Source organism: Balaenoptera borealis (assembly GCF_965194805.1).
Source record: "Balaenoptera borealis genome assembly, chromosome: 8".
Taxonomy (NCBI): Eukaryota; Metazoa; Chordata; class Mammalia; order Artiodactyla; family Balaenopteridae; genus Balaenoptera; species Balaenoptera borealis.
The window spans coordinates 67,895,526-67,914,029 of NC_138865.1; the positions used below are offsets into that span (position 1 = coordinate 67,895,526).

General features: G+C 42.9%; 1 long non-coding RNA gene across 2 annotated transcripts in view; it reads left to right on the forward strand.

The window, feature by feature from the left end:
• LOC309634418 overlaps positions 1 to 18,504 on the forward strand; it is a 136,284-nt gene that overhangs the window by 60,869 nt on the left and 56,911 nt on the right. Inside the window, exon 3 of one of the 2 annotated variants that reach the window (XR_014248084.1) lies at positions 16,940 to 17,151. The exons of the other annotated variant lie outside the window; for it this stretch is intronic. This is a non-coding gene — a long non-coding RNA (uncharacterized lncRNA). The remainder of the gene's footprint in view (positions 1 to 16,939; positions 17,152 to 18,504) is intronic. 2 annotated transcript variants of the gene reach the window in all.

Below are 18,504 nucleotides of genomic sequence, written 5' to 3' on the forward strand. Positions count from 1 at the left end.
CAGACCCTAAATATCAGTGGCTTAACAAAAGAGAACTTTATTTCTTACTCATGTTAAGTCTAATTGGCAGCAAGGGGGTGGCAAAAGAGGCTCGTTCAGGGATCCAAGCTGACACAGGCTCTGCCATCTTTGACACTGGCTCAAGGTCACTCTGGGTACTCACATCCAGAGGCAAATGGGAGAAGAAAGATAGCGGGGGATCATATGGTAAGTTTTTATGGGCTGGGCCTGCAAGTGACATATCCATTTTTGCCCAATTTACTGGTTAAATTCAGTCGTATGGCTAGACTTACCTCCCAGGGAGCCTTGGAAATGTAGACTAGTTGTGGGCCCAGGAGGAAAGGAAAAAGGGTTTGGTGAATAGCCAGCCAGTTCCTACCACACTTGTGTTTTTCTATAGTTACCAGAATGTAAGTTTTATAAATAAATGTTGTCACCTACTAAATACCAAATTCCATGCCAGGTTCTGAGGATTTAAAAGTGAATAAAACCTGAATTCATGTCCCCAAGTCTAGTGGGGGACTAGACAGATACAAACACACAGACTGATATGGATTGTATCCTTTACATAGATAACTAGGCCATTTGGCTCTTAGGTTGCATTTATGGATGCGAGGATCCTCTCTAGTTCAGAATTACTGATTTGGCTCCTTTTGAGGCTCTAGAATTGTCTGCTGCAGGGTTTGAACTTAGGTGCCAGTCTAGGATAGGTTTTTTCCCCCTTAAAAAAAACTTTGATTATAAAAGAACCCATCTGTAGGCTCCCAACACAACCCAAAAGCCACACTGTCTACAGCTCACAACTCATTTTCACATTATCAAGCTGTCATAGCAGGATAAGCATTCCACCTTGCTAGGCCTAAATAGGCGTGCTTCTTAGAAGAGCACCACCTAACCTTTAGGCTAGCTATTGGGCTGTATAGATGGTAGGATAAGCAAGATATTCTCAGAAAGTCACTGAGGACAGGGGTGCTATTAGAGACTTAGACAATTTTGTCAGAGTGACAAATCCATTATATTTTGGCCTACAACTGTAACTAAAAAAATAAGATTACCTTTCCTTCCTGTCTCTATGCTAAGGAGAAAAAGGAACTGTTTTCTCTGTTGTTCTAGCTTCCTCTTAATAAATGAAAAAATAAATATTTAACTTATATGTAACCTAGTCCTTCAGATTTAAAATACATGGGGTTTTCAAGAAATTACTCCTGTTTTTACATGTACTGTCAAAAAAGATACTGAGAATCATTTATAGGCACTTGGGGATTGAGGAGATTCCAGTAGTCATGCCTGAAATCAGAACTAGCCAATAACAATGCTCTTATGTATGCTTCCAGGTTTGCTTTCCCTGTGGCCAATATTATTTTTCTTTGACCATCTTTATATTTTATGACCAGTTCCCTTTTTCACATCTATAGTTTGTGGCTTATTATTTTTTCCTCTCTTGTTTTTAACTCATGTTTAATAACTCACCAAGAAAATGACCGTTTGCAGTTAGAAGCATAATTTTATTGAAATTACTAGAATCTTCAGTGTTTCCCCTAATGGTTTTCGTTTATGACATCATGCTGTGACAATAATTCTGTGTATACTCTATAATGATCCAGTTATACAAGTAAGCATGTTCACCTGTAGTAAATGACTGAGGAGACTTCCTGTAACCATAACAAGGGCAAATTCGGCCATAAGTACTAGCAAATAAAGTGGTATTCACATATTAATTAGGAGATAATTTGTAGGAATATTTTTGATAACATACTGAAATATGTGGTACTAATATCTACACCACTGCTTAAGTCAAAAATGGAGGACAACACCCTGATGTCCTCATCTCTGTCACACTCACATTTCATCGATCAAGCCTTACTGAGGTTTACCTCCTAAATAGCTCTACCCTTTGCGTCTCTATCCTTCCTGCTATTGTCCTAATTCAGGCCACCATCATCTCTCGTCCATATTATTTTAACTGCCTTCTAACCCAACTCCATCATTTTTCTCATGCCCTCTCTTGGATCTATAGCCACACAGAAGAGCCATCTTTTCTAAAATGCAAACGTGATCATGTCCCTCCCATGCTTAAAATCTTCAGTGATGCTCCTTTTCTTCAAACCCCTTATGTGGCTTCTAAGGTTCTTGATAACTGGAATCCTGCTTCCATCTGGGTCTTTTCTCATCCCATTGCCCATTCTCCCTCCTCCCCACCCCACTCCAGCCTCCCCTATCCTGCTCCAGCCATACTATATTTCCTTCTTATTGTTCCTTGAACCGGCCACATGATCTCTCATTTCTGAACTTCACACTGTTTCTCTGCTCAAATATTCTTCTCCCCATGTTTTCCTTCAGTTTTCAGCTAGAATACCATGCTTCAAAGTAAACTTAACCTCATAGCCAACGCTGAATTAGCTGTCCCTCCTGTGGGCTCACAGCATCCTACACTTAGCACCATAGTATCACGTATCACAGTGTACTGGTGCTTGAGCAAAGGGACAAAGTCTTGGGAAAAGAATTGCATTCATACACACACACACACACACACACACACACACACATACACACACACACACACTGAATGTCTAGTAACTAATTACACCTGGCATTGTGGTTATAAAAGAATGTCAGCATGATACAGAGGAAAGGACAGACCAGGGCTTGATCTTGCCTTTGCCTGCTGACCATCTATGAGAACTTGGACAAGTTATTTGATCTTCATGAGCCTTTGTTTCCTCATCCATAAATGGGGGTTATTGTAAAATGTTCTGCTTCTGTACCCTCCCCCCTCCTCAAAGCACGAGGGAAGGAACAGAAGATAATCAAAGGAATCTAAGAACTTGAACAACCATCTCAGAGTCCAGAGGATGGTACTGGGTATAGGGTGAGGCGGGAGATGGGTGGCTGAGAAGCCACTTTTAGCTAAATGAAATCTACTGACCTGTCCCTTAGATGGAACCACTCTTCAGTCTGGGCTCAGGGTGGAGGATGAAGGAGGCAGTTCACTCCAGGACCACAAGGGAACTCCAGCTTAGGTGGTAAAGATGTGAAGATGGTGGTGGAGGGCACTTCAACGTGCACACAGATCACTTGGGACTATTGTTAAAATGCAGATAATGATTCAGTGAAACAGGGTGGAGCCTGAGATTTTGAATTTCTAACAAATTCCCAGGTAATCCTAATGCTGCTGGTCCAGGGAGCATACTGTAAGTAGCAAGGATGTAGAAAATAACCACTTATGCCATCTCTTACTGGTGTAATGATATGGAAAAGCTATTAGCCTCTTAGTAGGTAACATAAGAATTCCTTTGGGGAAGAATACCCTGTGTGTTTAAAAAACATACTCTGATAAATTACTGGGTTTGGGCTGAGGGAAACTGACTCACCAAAGCACATATCGAAATAATTATTGATGATCTTAAACTGCCTTCTCAGGAGGCAGGGCGTCCCATTAACTTCAAGGCCTTTTTGTCTGTGCACCAGGATGAGTGGGGCATCTGGGTTTGAGGGCAGAGAGTAATTACTCTGCAGAGGAGGAGGCGGGAGCCAGAAGGGATACAGATTGAGTGGGGGAACTAGAGAAAGAGAAACCCACATTAGAGAAGTGTCTATATCATTATTTAGAAGTTCTTTGGTTGACAATATACTCATTTTTGTTCTTCCCTTCCAAGGAATCCTTTGGACTTCTCACCAATGCTTTTGTACATGTGGTTTCCTTCTTTCTTTGCAGGGGGCGTGGGCTTGAAGAGGTGGATGAGGGGGACAGCTCACAGCAGGGTTACACTAGCCACAAAGGGCCCCGATAGGTTCTCTTCAGCAGCTGCAGTGGGGTAGGCAGGAGCGAGGGTGGGACATATCCATATTCTATTGTCGAGTAATATGGCTCTGCTGCTATCAAAATCAGTAGTTAAAACCAAGAGCATTAATAGGTTAGCAAAAACACAGAGGCCACAATGACAAAGGAGATGAAAATAGGATGCTTGGGAAAAGGTTAACAGTGCCTGGAGTATTTACCTAGAAAAGAGCAAAGCCATCGTGATGATCAAATTTTATCAGCCATATTCAGGCCTTCTTTACTTCATAACCTTACAAAACCATAACTCAAGGAACTGGCACTAGTTTTAAAACATAGAATCTTAACCTGGGATCCAGGAAAGGGCTTGGAGAAGTGATGGCTTTGAATTTCCTAAAATTATGTGCAAAAATTATATGCATAAGCATATCTTTCTAGGGAGAGGCTATGTAGCTTTCAGCAAATTGCATACTGAATGGACATATGAAAATAGTTAAGAATCGCTGATTCCAAAATGAAAACCAGCTAGTACTCTTGCCTATGAAAATAATGAAAAAATGGGGAAAAAAGGAAACTAGGAATCTTGTCAATAAGCATTAAAAGAATCAGGCCAATGTTACACTGTCATTCTCTTAAAAATAGTGAGATCCAATCAGAGGAAGATGAAACTTTTGCATCTGCTTAGAAAAGTAAAAATGGCTTCCCTTGATATTATTCAATAGAAAATAATGGCAAATTAATCTCTTTCTCTACAGTAAATAAAAACAACAGCAAAAACATGACATCAGATTGTAAAAGTACAAATTCAAGTTGGATCAGTAGTTCTCTCTCCCAGGGAATATTTGGCAATGTCTGGAGACACTTTGGGTTGTCGCAACTAGGGGTGTGCTGCTGGCATCCGGTGAGTAGAGGCCAGGGATTCTGCTAAACCTCCTACAGTGCACAGGACGGCCCCACAGCAAAGAACTCTCCAGTCCAAAATGTCAACAGTGTAGAGGCTGAGAAAGCCTGAGTTAGAATAAATGAAAACTTCCTGGCTATGAGGAGTATCAATAATTGAAATAAGTATCTTAGGAACTGTAAAATCTCCTTCTATGAGGTTTTTAATGATCAAGAACCTCGTCTCTAACTCACAAAGCACCTTCATTTTCTGCAGAGATGAAGGTACAATCTATGGAGATGAAGCTCACATGAGAAAGACTAATATTTTTCAATTTCATGTCCTCACAGTTCCTGTGTTTGCAGAATGAATAAATATCTCTATTTACTACAAGTGACCTGCCACTAATCTGACTGCCTCTAGGGTCAAATGCCTTTCTCAATAGGAAGGATAATCATATTTCACCAACTTGAAATTGTAAGGAAATTTAAATAGGAAGGCCATCACCTGATCTGGAATTTAGCCAGACTGGTGGCAAGAGCCTGCTGGGAAGTAGAAGCAATCCCTGGTAAAGTATCCATATAAGCTTCTCAAAGGACCAGTTTGGCATGGGCTCAGCCCCTTTCAGAGGAGAGGTGTCACCAGTACCAAAGTGACCCATGAGTTGTGTGGGGATCCTTTCCCTTTGGATAGAGCATCAAAGCTGGCTGAGTAGCAGACACCACCACATACCTCAGGCTGCCTTTTGAGCCTGAGGCATAAGATGAAAAGCAGATTGAAATCTCTGTAACAGGTATATGTTCACACCAACATATTATAGTGAGTGAGTTGGGGGAAATAGAAAATCATGTCAGCACCTCAACAAAATTATCAGACTACATGTGCAAATCACCTTATTTTGGAAGTCATGTACGTAATCACTGGTCAATGAATATATTTATATTCTGCTTGTAAAATACTGCCTTTTAAGGGAGAAGAATGTGATTGGAGTTAAATAAGCTGAATTATTAGGATTTAAATTCATGGGCACAATTTGTAAATTTATGAACATGGTCTGCATAAAACCCTCAACATTAACATTTCGTAGGTTGGAGACATGCAATAGAAGCCCATTTTATTCTTAATGAATAACTGGAAAGCATTTTACACTGTTATAGACTTTCTACAGAGTCATGGTTCCGAATTTTTAAGTTAGCAATTAGTCATCTACTGGATATTCAGTGCAATAATAGTACTCAGTGTGTTTTTCCAAGCCAGTCTGATTAAACAGCTAATTATAGTGCTAGCTATTGCGGCTATGGCCTCCAAGCTTAAAGATATTCATAATAGCTAGACATGGCTATATTTGGCAGTTTTGCTATTGCTGTAATACAGAGAGAGCTATATGAGTTATAATCTTTTCTCATTGTTAGTGAACAGAATGAAGAGTGCGCTTGCATTAGTCTGTACTCTGTAAAAACAAATGTAGAGTCAGATGTGCAAAATCAGGAAAATCAAATGAATGTAGTGGGCTACCTTTTCTGAGAAACTTCGGCATGAGATACAAAGCTGACCTTTTGAATGGATATGAATTATTTCTCACATATATCTCATCTGAATTAAAGGTGAGTCTTCTTTCTTCCACCCACTCGATGGTACACAGCACCACTAAATTAAAGCTTGAAGGTTAACGTTTTCCTTTGCTTGTTGTTCAAGAATTATGACTTTAAGAATTCTTCAATATTTGAAGCACAGATCCCAGAGCCTAACTCCATGTCCCTTGAGAGACTGAAGGCTCAAAACAGCTCCAGATCACTCCTTTAGTCCTTGAGTTGGGGCTCTGAAATAACAACGACTGAATTGAGCGCTCCTAAGAGAAAGATATGAAAGTCCCAAACCTCATCTCAAACCATTCTGTGCTTTATGCATTCCCTGAGAAGAATCCTGAATTGTCAGGGGGAGCAGACCAAGGCAATCAAAATAAATTCAGAAATAAATTCAGTCAAAAATAAATGTAGAATATGAAAGGGATTTTTAAAAAAATGTAGACCAGTTATCCTGGAATTGGGCCTTTAATGGAACCAGGTTCAGCAAGTCCCAGTTCTATGTCCTTCTGGTTCACCCAGAAGTACCATTTTCTGTTCCAGTTTTGGTTACTCTGTGAGTAGGGTAAAGAGTCCAAATTCAGGTGTACTGATCCATGAAGGTCACAGGAAACATAATGCTTTAATTGGCAGTAAAAAGAGAATCTATTAAAACATAGCCCCTCATATTTTTAACAACAACAATGATAAGATAAAAAGACTGTCTCCCATTAATTAAGTGATCAAAGTTAATCACTAAAACAGACAAACTAACATCATGTGCCTCCTGATATGATGTACCAACAAGGACAAAACATTACTTCTTTGGTTTTCCTGACAAAAATGAATAACCTGAATCTAATCATGAGGGAACATCAGGCAAATTCAACCTATGGGACATTCTACACAATAACTGGCTTGTGCTTTTCATAAAAATCAAGGCCAAATAGCACAAAGAAAGGCTAAGAAACTGTTCCAGATTAAAGAGGAATAAAGAAACATGAAAACTAATGCAATGTGTGATACAGGATTAGACCTTGGTCTGGGAAAAACCAAATAGTTATAAAAGATATTATTAGACAATTGATGAAAACTTAATATGGATGATACTCCACATTATATATCATCAGGGAAATGCAAATTAAGATGACAGTGAGGTGTTACCACATACCTATTGGAATGGCCAAAATCCAGAACACTGACAACACCAATGCTGGCGAGGGATGTGGAACAACAGGAATTCTCCTACACTGTTGGGAATACAAAATGGTACAGCCACTGTGGAAGGCAGATTAGTGGTTTCTTATAAAACTAAACATACTCTTACCATACAATCCAGTAGTCATGCTCCTTTGTCTTTACCCAAAAAAGCTGAAAGCTTATGTCTACACAAAAACCTGCAAAATGATGTTTATAGCAGCTTTATTCATAATTGCTAAAACTTGGAAGCAACCAAGATGTCCTTCAGTAGCTGGATGGATAAACTGTGGTACCTCCAGAAGATGGAATATTATTCGGTGCTAAAAATTAATGAGCTATCAAGTCATGAAAGACATGGAAGAACCTTAAATGGATATTACCAAAGTGAAAGAAGATAATCTAGAAAGGCTACATACTGTATGATTCCAACTATATGACATTCTGGAAAAGGTAAAACCATGGAGCCAATAAAAAAATCAGTGGTTTCCAGGAGTGGAGGTGAGGAAAGATGAATAGGCAGAACACAAGAGGATTTTTAAGGCAGTGAAAATATTCTGTATGATATTATAATGATGGATGTATATTATTGTACATTTGCCAAATCCACAGAATGTACACTATTACCCCTAAGGTAAACTATGGACTTTGGGTGATTATGATGTGTCAATGTGGATTAATTCTTAGTAAAAATAATGTACCATTCTGGCAAGTGATGTTGATAATGGGGGAGGTTATGCATGTGTGGGAACCGGGGGTATATAAGAAATCTCTGTACCTTCCTCTCAATTTTGCTGTAAACCTAAAACTGCTCTAAAGAAATAAAGTCTTAAAAAAAGAATATAGATTGTTGATAATCAGTATTGTATCAGGTTAAATTTCCTGTTTTGTTTTTTTTTTTTTAATTTTTGGCTGCATTGGGTCTTCGTTGCTGCACGCGGGCTTTCTCTAGTTGCCGCGACTGGGGGCTACTCTTTCTTGCAGTGTGCGAGCTTCTCATTGTGGTGGCTTCTCTTGCTGCGGAGCACGGGCTCTAGGTGTGCGGGCTTCAGTAGTTGTGGCTCGTGGGCTCAGTAGTTGTGGCTCGCGGGCTCTAGAGCACAGGCTCAGTAGTTGTGGCACATGGGCTTAGTTGCTCCATGGCATATGGGGTCTTCCTGGACCAGGGATCGAACCCATGTCCCCTGCACTGGCAGGCGGATTCTTAACCACTGTGCCACCTTGGAAGTCCCCAGTTCCCTGGTTTTGATAATCACAGTGTGGTTATAAGAGGACACCCTTGTGCTTGTGAAATACACATTGAATTATTGACTAAAGGGGCACGGTGTCTCCAAAATTCTCTCAAAAGATTTAGGAAAGGAAAATTACAGATAGAGATATAAGTAGAAATAGAAATAGAGATATAAATAGAAATGTATATACAGAGAGACATGCATGTATAACAAATGGAGAAAAAAAGGAAAATGTAAGCAGTTGGTGAATTTATATAAAAGGTATATACAAGAATTCCTTGTACAATTATTGCAAAAATAAAAAGTTATCTTATAATATAAAAAATGGCTGCCATTTATTGAGCATTTACTATGTGTGAAGCCATGCTCTAGATGTTATATACACATTAGCTCAGGTAATTCCCACAATTGATTTAGGAGATAGGATGGCCCCATTTTACAGAGGCGGAAACTGAGGCCCAGAGAAGTTAAGTGATTGTTAAGTGACAGAGAGGCCTGGTCTCATCCTGGGTTGTCCAATGCCAAACCTGGGGTTTTGGCCACTATGCTCTCCTCTCCATGAGAGGCATATTTTTATACTTATGCATGCCAGTTACCACCCAGACCTTTCTAAAGCAAGATCTTCTGGCAACTCTAAGCTGGCTCTAATACACTCTTCCTCCTTCAATGCAAAAGCCTCCACACAGCCATGTGCACATATGAGGACCGGAATTACTTCTGGGGCCAGAGGACAGCCAATCCCTAAGCAGATCTCTGGCCTCCTCAGCCATTACCCCATCAGTAGAGCCCCCTGACCAGGCATCTCCTTTGATGTTCTTATTCTCTTCCTTCTTGGTGCTCTCCTGGGCCCCACCCTTCCCCCTGATGCTCACTGGAACACCCACTGATTTCCCTCTTTGTCATATGTATTTTTTAAATTTTATTATTTGGCTGTGTCAGGTCTTATTTGTGGCACGCAGGATCTTCATTGTGGCGCACAGGCTTCTCTAGTTGTGGTGCACAGGCTCTCTAGTTTTGGTGCACGGGCTCAGTAGGTGTGGCACGTGGGCTTAGTTGCCCCTTGGCATGTGGGATCTTAGTTCCCTGACCAGGGATCAAACCCACATCCCCTCTGTTGCAAGGCGGATTCTTAAGCACTGGACCACCAGGGAAGTCCCCACTCTTTCTCATTTTTTTAAGTGAAAGTTGGCTCCAACCTCAGAATGCTGCTGCCTGCTACGTCCCCCTCCAACAAAGATGTGTATTATTCTGTTTCTCCTGTGATTCATGTTCTTGTGATAGGATTGGCTTTTCCAATTGTCCAAGTGTTGAACTGTGTCCCCCTAAAAGATATGTTGAAGTCCCAACCCCCAGTACCTCAGAATGCCACCTCATTTGGAAATTGGGTTATTGCATTAGTTAAGATTAGATAAGGTCATACTGGAGTAGGGTGGGCCCTGAATCCAATTGGTCTGATGTCCTTATAAGATGTGAAGACACAAGAGTAGAGAACACCATGGAAGATGGAGGCACCTATCACCCAAGAAATGCCAAGGATTACCAGTGGCAACCAGAAGTTAGGAGAGCAGTATGAAAGACATTCATTTCAGAGCCTCCAGAAGGAACCAACCCCACTGACAACTGGATTTTTGGACTTCTGGCCTCTAGAACTGTGTGAGAATAAATTTCTGTTGTTCTGCCCAGTTCGTGGTACTTTGTTATGGCAGCCCTAGAAAACTAATACACCAAGGCTGCTTCAAACTCCTCCTACATCAATTGGTAAAAATCTCAGCTCTTTTAAGGGTCCTGCCACTAGGTTGTACCTCTTCTACTCCTTCTGATCACTGAAAACTACCAGCCTCCTGGCCACTCTTTTTTTTTTTTTTTAATAAATGTATTTATTTTTGGCTGCGTTGGGTCTTCCTTGCAGCACACGGGCTTTCTCTAGTTGCGGCGAGCGGGGGCTACTCTTCGTTGCGGTGCTCAGGCTTCTCATTGCGGTGGCTTCTCTTGTTGTGGAGCACAGGCTCTAGGTGCGCGGGCTTCAGCAGTTGTGGCACGTGGGCTCAGTAGTTGTGGCTCGTAGGCCCTAGAGCGCAGGCTCAGTAGTTGTGGTGCACGGGCTTAGTTGCTCTGCAGCATGTGGGATCTTCCCGGACCAGGGCTTGAACCCGTGTCCCCTGCATTGGCAGGCAGATTCTTAACCACTGCGCCACCAGGGAAATCCCTCTTGGCCACTCTTAACAGGTTCATTGACCCTTTGGCTCCTTTCTTCTCCACCCCTTCCCGTTACCTGCTGATATTCCATGTGTTCAAATGACCCTGTAGATGAGTCATCCAACACCTGAGCCTCAGTTTCTTAGCCCCAACTCCAGTAAACCCCACTTTACTGGAGCTACCTCCATCTTTGGCTTGGAACCATTCCATATTAGAAATCCTAGGTAACCACTCTCTGACAAAACCCCAAGTCCTCCCCAATATCATGTACCTCCTTTCTTAAAACTCTTGTTCTTTAGCTTCCTAGTGTCCTCTGTACCCTAAATCTCAGCCTATTATTCCAGTCATCCCCCTTCTAGCCTCACTTGTTTCCTTCCTTGACTTGGCCCACATGGTTGATGACCTAAGCTACAATTCCACTCAATCTCTTAATCCTTCTGCAGCCTGGCTTTTATGCCACAGCCACCAGGCATAACTCAATCCTGAAATTTGCAATGTGGCTTTCCTTCTGTACCCAGATTGTTAAGTGATAGGTTGGAGAAAATCACATCTTCAGGTGGGCTGGCTCCACTACAAAGCCAGGGTTAGCATAGTGGCTCAACTCTTTTTCTTGTTGCTTGTCATCTTCTTTCCCTTTCCCCTCAGCAACTACTGTGACCCCCACTCTCCTCAGGTCCCTCATTCTCAGCAGAGAATCTGTCTCCTTCATATACTACAATAGTGAGGTCTTTGGTGAGGAACTATTCAACATTCTAGGTCCCCCTCTGTAAACACAGCCACATCCATATGCACCTTTACCTCTTCCAGCCAATCTAAAAGGAGAGAGTGCCTTTCTCCAAACCACAGCCATTCCTCTGCTTGTTCTTGTGATCCCAGCCTTCTCATTTCCTCTGGGACCCTAATTCTTCTTTCTTATAATTTCAACCCACTGTTAAAGTTTCTGTGATCCTAAAATCAATCAGTTCTTTGATTCATCCCACTCTAACCACTGTGCTCTCTTCCCCTTAACAGTTTCTTACTTCTCATTCACTCCTCAACTCACAAAAATCTGGCTTCTAATTCTATTGTACAATGAACTGCTTGTCAAGATCACCAATGACCTCCATACTTGTAATCAATGGGTCTTTTTAGCCCTATGTTACTTGTCTTCTGTGCTAAATTTAACATTGTTGGAACATTCTCTCTTGAAATTTTCTCCTTCCTTGTCTTCCATGACAATAGTTCTTTCTATTTTTCCACCTATATTTCTGCCTTTTTTCTCCTTTTCAGTTCTCCTTTCCCAGTCTGTACATTTGGTGTTATCTGGGGTTCCATCCTCGGTCTACTACTCTTCCATGGGTCATGATTTTACCCCCATAAGTTATTTCCTTAGAGAGAACTTCCACGACCCCAGCTGCAAATCAGGTCCTTCTCTTAACTATCTTGTAGTAGCTTCACCTTTCCATTATTGCACTAAGCAAAAGCACAATTTTCAATGATATATTTATGTGACTTTTTTGATTAATGTCTGTCTCCCCCACTAAATGGTTAACTCTTTGAGGACAAGAACCAAGAATTATTTTGTGCAACTGTTGTATACCCAGAGTTAAGTGCAGTGCCTGGCCCATAGGTATGTGACTCCTAGATCCAACCAGGCAAGTATATTCTATGATTTCCAAGTTCATAGCTCCAGCCCTGACTTCTCTCCTGAGTCCCAGATTTACATGGCCAACTGCTTACAAGACACCTCTGTTTGTATACCTCATAGTCATTCTAGACTTTTCTAAAACTAAACTTATCTTCCTCCTCCTGATGCACTTGTCGTCTTCTATTATTTATCTTCAACCACCCAGACATCCAAACCAAAAGCCTAGGAGTTATCTTACATTCTCATTCACCCCCACATCTAATCAATTACTTAATCTTACCTATTTTAGTCTAAATCTCTCTCAAAGTCATCCTTCCTCTCCATCTCTGTATCACTGCCCACATGCCGGCCCCACCGTCTCTCATTGAGACTATTCCTCTGTCACCTGCCTGGACTCTCTGCCTTTGCACATATGCCTGTCTGAGACTGGAATGATCTAACTGAAATGCAAATCTGACCATATCACTCTCCTTTGGAAAGCCTTTTCATGGCTCCTCATTGCCTGCAGGAAAAAAAAAACCCTCCAAATACCTCCAGATTCCACAAAACCTTGTAAGGTCTTCTGCTATCTGGGCAGAATTAGTTTTCCCAGTTGCATCAACTGTCTCCCATTATCTGGCACTTCCTACCCTGATAGTACCAAATGTTCACAGGCTCATCTGTACATCCCCACGCCTTTATTTCCGCAGGTCCAGTGACCAATGATGCTCTTCTCTCCATAAAAGTACATCGCACCAAAAGTCATCATCACCAGCATTATCCTCCTCATTTATGTGTCTGCCATCCTCCCTATCTCCACCCAATTAGACTGAGTACCTTGACAGTTGAGCCATGTGTAGTTCATTTTCATTGCCCCGTATCTTACTAGCACCTGCCTGACACATAATAGTTGCTCAATAAACCTCTGACAGCCTGACCTGAATATACTTGGAACATAAGTGTGCTGGGAGCTGGTAGTATGACAGTTTGGTTTTGAAACTGTTTTCCTGAGGTTCTGAATTATTGACCAAAGAAACTTCTTTCTTGTCCAAAGGAAAACAAAGACTTGCATGGTATCAGATATTTCCTAATGCTGCCAGTTCTGGTACATATTAGCCTGTTATAAATAGCCAAGTTAGACAATAAACAATAACTAGTCCACTGGGTCATAATGTCATCTTGAAGTGCTTTTTTACCCCCCTGATCACCCCTGCTCTCCTCACAATTAAAACAAATAAAGTTCTATTCTACATTCTTTCCTTTCCAAATCTAAAAGGATAAATATGTGCCCATAGTAACCAGCAAAATAATGGGAAAGAAAGAAAAATTTACTTTTAAAATTTGACCCTATAAATACTGTAACATTAAACAATTTTTACACACACCATTATTTTATTTCTGTCAAATCCCCCAAAGTGGGATTGCTGGATTAAAGGAAACTCCTTCACTTTAAAAAACAAACTAAGCTCCACTGTTTAGGGAATAAAACAAGCAGTGATTCAGGAAGAACAGTGACCTAAAGAAGCAGTTCTGGATTTTTTCCAGTTATTTCACTCTGGCAAGTGACATCTCTGTGTAGTCTTGTGTTTCCATTTGTTACTATAAGCACCAGTAGTCCTGACTCAGAGAATGGGGCTGCTTTGAGGTGCTCCCACCAATGACTGCAGAAATAGATGATTAATTCATCTAGAAACAAAAGGGTATAAACTGTGTGTCCTTCCTGCCTTAGCTTCAATACTTTGAAAAGAATGTTGCATGGGGGTGGGGGGCGAGGTGATCTAGGTAGTAAAAGAAAACATTAAAATCCTGGATTGGATAAAAAAAGAAAAAGCTGCAACTGTGTCCCCCGTTAGAATCTAAGGTTCAGGGCTGCACTGAGGTAACTGGCTTCAATCCCCTTTCCCAGGAGGAACCACAAACCCCAGCTAAGCCAGGCGGAGACAGGTTCTACATAGAGATCCTAAGGCGATGCACCTTTTGTAAGAATAATGATAGCCTCCAGGTATTGCATGTGTGTTTCCTGGTGCTAAGTGCTTTACTGAATCTCTTTTGACAATGCAAGCCTCTTTCTGGTTTTTCTGTCCTCAATGGAGATAGAGAAATGTGATTATTTTTCAAATTTCAAATAAACATTTACATATCAGCTGGAAAAAAGTGAACACCCCATCCTACCCTACTCAACAAACACACACACACACCCCTCCTAGACTTTTATCAGTAAGAAACCTGACAATGAAGAAGAAACTATTTGAGTACAGTTCCATTGTCTCAGGTGACCCAAGTAGAGTGATTTTTCAGTTAATGTAGAAAGCCTTAATGAAAACCAGGCCTGGAGAGAGGTCTAGTGTTACTAATTCAAAAGGAGCAGGGTTAAAGCTATATTAACAATAGAATATGCTCCCTATATAGACTAGACAAGGTAATCTTTGCAAGTAACTACTTATTTCACAGAGGAAGTTTGTTTGCCTTTAAGGAACGTCAGAAGGCAATCTGGAGGCAGGCCCTTTGGAGGTGAAGCACCCTCAGCGTAAGTCCTTTCACAGGAGAATGTACCCTATAGAACAATTTTACAGAAGGGGGATCAGAGAAAACCTCCACTGGCATCCAGCTGAAACCAGAGGTTGCAGAATATTCCAGACTCAACAACTGGCTGGCACCAGGACTCCACATCCTGGCAGGAATCATAGGGAGTGATAGAAAGGGGAAGGGGAGATAGGGAAGAGTGGGGTCCAAATAGAAGAGGGGAAGACTCGAAGATAAGGAGACAGAGGAAGGTTAGGACGGTAAGACGCCTTCGTGGAGATTCTTTCTAGAAGCCCCCAAACATGGATGACTTATTCCCCTTCTGAGAAATAAATAGAATATTAGCTTTTTTTTTTTTTTTTTTTTTAAAGCTACAATTTCTGTTTCTGCCCTTAACCCTCCGCTCCTCTGGGTCATACATGAATCTTTCAGGAAAAAAGTGATTGAAATCTTCTCCCAGTGGAATCTAGGGAAGGTGAGAAAGTATTAGGAGAGGCAGGCATGCTACATCTGATGACACCTGTTCTGTCCCATGATGGACTGCTGGGTGGGGAAAAGCCACAACCAGCTGAGGGTCCTCCAGCCTGAGGGAGAGTAAGGTGATTCCCTGTGTCCTCTGACTGCCGCCCCACCTTCTCAAAAGGGTCACAGGCTACTAGCAGTTTCAGACTTTACCTAATATACACAAACACTGGGGTTTGTACCTCCACAAAATTTACTTATGCTGTTTACTTATGCATATTATGAAGTGTTGCACTCAATGCATAGTATGAGTTATTGCATACTTCAGCCTCATCTGCTGCTTTTTTCCTGCAAATTTTATTCTCCCCAATTTGGAACGCCGCTCAGTTCTTCAAACCCACCATGATCTCTTAGGCATCTATACATGCATATGATCTCCTCTTCCTGAAATGTCTCTTTTTCTCTTTGCTGGAAAATGTATTTATCCAGGTTTTTGCTCATTACAGCACAGAGTATGTATTCAGGAAATGTTTATGGAATGAAGGAATGAATGACTCCATCCCCACAGAGTTAATCACTCCCTTCTCTGTGCTATCTTAGAACCTTCTGTACATGTCAGTAGTTTCACTTATCATGCCATGTTCCTTATTTACTTATTTCTCAACCATAGACAGATATTTTTTTTTGTCACCACCATATCAAATTTTATTCCAACGACACTAATACAGCTGAAGATGCTCATGGTGACATGGCACAAGATTTCCTGCCTTCTAGTTTCTGTCCAAAGAGAATGTCTACCCACTTGTTCCTTCCCCCCTTTCTGGGAGAAAATCCACAAGAGGCCACTTACCCAAATAAACCTCTTCATGTGTTTATTTTAAATTTTTTGGGGGGACATTTGCGTTCCCCTCTGAAGAAATGAAAAAAAAAGTGTTGGGTGTCCCCTCCCCTCCCCCACCTCCACCTGCCAAATAAGTACGTGCTGCGAAGGCATTTCTGTTGCTCCGAAACCTTTAAATAGATAATGAAAAGAAACGTCATCAAACGTCCACCGTGAGCGATGGCACCAAGTGAGCCCCAGAAGGCAGGCAGGCGGAGCATCTCGGGTCTGGACAGTCTCGCGAGGCGTCGTGAGGAGAACGAGAGGCTAGAGGTTGGGTGGGTCGCCGGCTGGACGCGGGCGCTGCGCAGAGACGTGGCCCGGCGGAGGCGCTGTGCAATATGCCGCTTCCAATCTGTCCTGGAAGTTGTCTGGGGCTGGGATGCCTTCCTTCAGGACTATGTGCTTCCGCGTGTCCCCCACAGCCTGGCTGGGGCGGCTGGTGTGGTCGAAGGGGTCTGCGAGCAGGGTCTGGAGGTGCCAGGAAGGGGAAGGCCTGGCCGCTCGTGTGAGCCCTCAAGTCGGCCGTGAAGCCAAAGGACTTGTCGAAGGGCCTTCACGACAAGCAACGGGGTGCCGGCCACCTGGGGCTCCTCTAAGACGTGGCCCCGCTTCCTGTGCAGGACCCCCTCGATGCCACCAAGCCCTGTTGCGGCCATCGGATCTCCACAGGTGGAGGGGCTCCACGGGCCGGGGCAGGAGGTCAGCGCGGCGTAGAGGCAGCGCCGGGCGTGGGGAAGCTCCGAATGGATCCACGTGCAGCGTGAAGTAGCGAATGTCGAATGTCGAAGCGCCCCCTGAAGGCCAGCCGCCACGCTGTCCCCATCTCGTTGAGGTACTGCGCGCCCTTGGTGATGTCGGGGAGGTGATGGGGCGGGTGCTTGAGGGCCCAAAGCACCGCAGGCTTCGGACCTCGGTCACGTCTCACTCATGTTTCTTGGCCAGTTTGAGGCCTGTTACTTGAGCTCCTGGCGGGCGGACACCTCTGGTCGGTGTCCTTGGCCAAGGAGTCGAGGAAGGGCCGTGCTTTCGTGTACAGCCGATCGTGCTCATTGGGGGCCTCAGACAGGCACCGCAAGTTAGACTCCTCGCTGACGGTCTCGCGATACTGCACGACCGGCTAGGATTTCTTGGTGGGAATGCAGGTGTGGTCCTTCTCCCGGTCCTTCAGGCAGACCCACAGGTGCTGCTCACCACCCCGCTGATAATGTGCTTCCCCGATTCCTCAGTGGTGCGTTGTAGCACGCGGACCGGCTTGGCCGGCCTCTTCGGCCCCTCCACTGGCTTGGGCAGGTCAGCCAGTTGTTGGCCTCCGTTGTGACCCCAACAGTCGGGCTCATGCTGAACTTCATCACCCGCATGTTGTGAGCGTGCTCAAAGATGGTGATGGTGCCTGTCTTCACCAGGAACTGGCCCATGCCCAACAGGCCAACAGTGTTCCTCCAAGGCACGTCCTCGATGGACTTTACATAATGCTAGACAGATTCTTGGTGGCCGACACTTGATGGCACTTCTGGTGTCTCAGCTGGTGCCCAGCCTTGTTGAAAAAATACACAGCCTGGAACATAGTCAGCGGAAGTTTTCCCAGTGGTGAGGATGCTCAGTGGTCTAAGGAAGAAAAGTTAAAGGAATCCTGGGCTTGAAAAAGACCTGAGTAGGGCATGGGGATTGAATGACACTTGCAAAGGGCTGTCACCTCACAGGGAGGAGGGATAATGTCTTTGTAGCCTTGTGGTCTAGACCTAGACTGGTGGTTGGTGGCTAAAAGGAAATAATTTTCAGTTCAGAATAAAAATGAATTTTCTAATTGTTAGAGTAGTCCAAAGGTGAAATATTTAGAAAGAGAGTTTACTGTCTTTAAATGTAGATAAATAAAGTGATCCTTGTAGACAGTGTTGAGGGGATGACTCACAGATCAGATGAGGACTGAATTTAAGGACTTTTTGGCTTTTCCCAATATGGCATCCTTTGGTTCACTGAACTTGAGTTGCTTTAGTAAAAACACTAGTCATTTACTCATTGTAGCACAGCGAGGGAATCCTCCTTTATTTTGTGTAATGGAAAGAGCATGGTTTGTAGAAATAGACCTGGGTTTGAATCCCTCATCTGTCATTTTTCTGGTACACCTTTTGAGAGAACACAAGTAAGTTTCCAAGCCTCAATTTCGTCGTTTTAAAAGTGAGGGTGC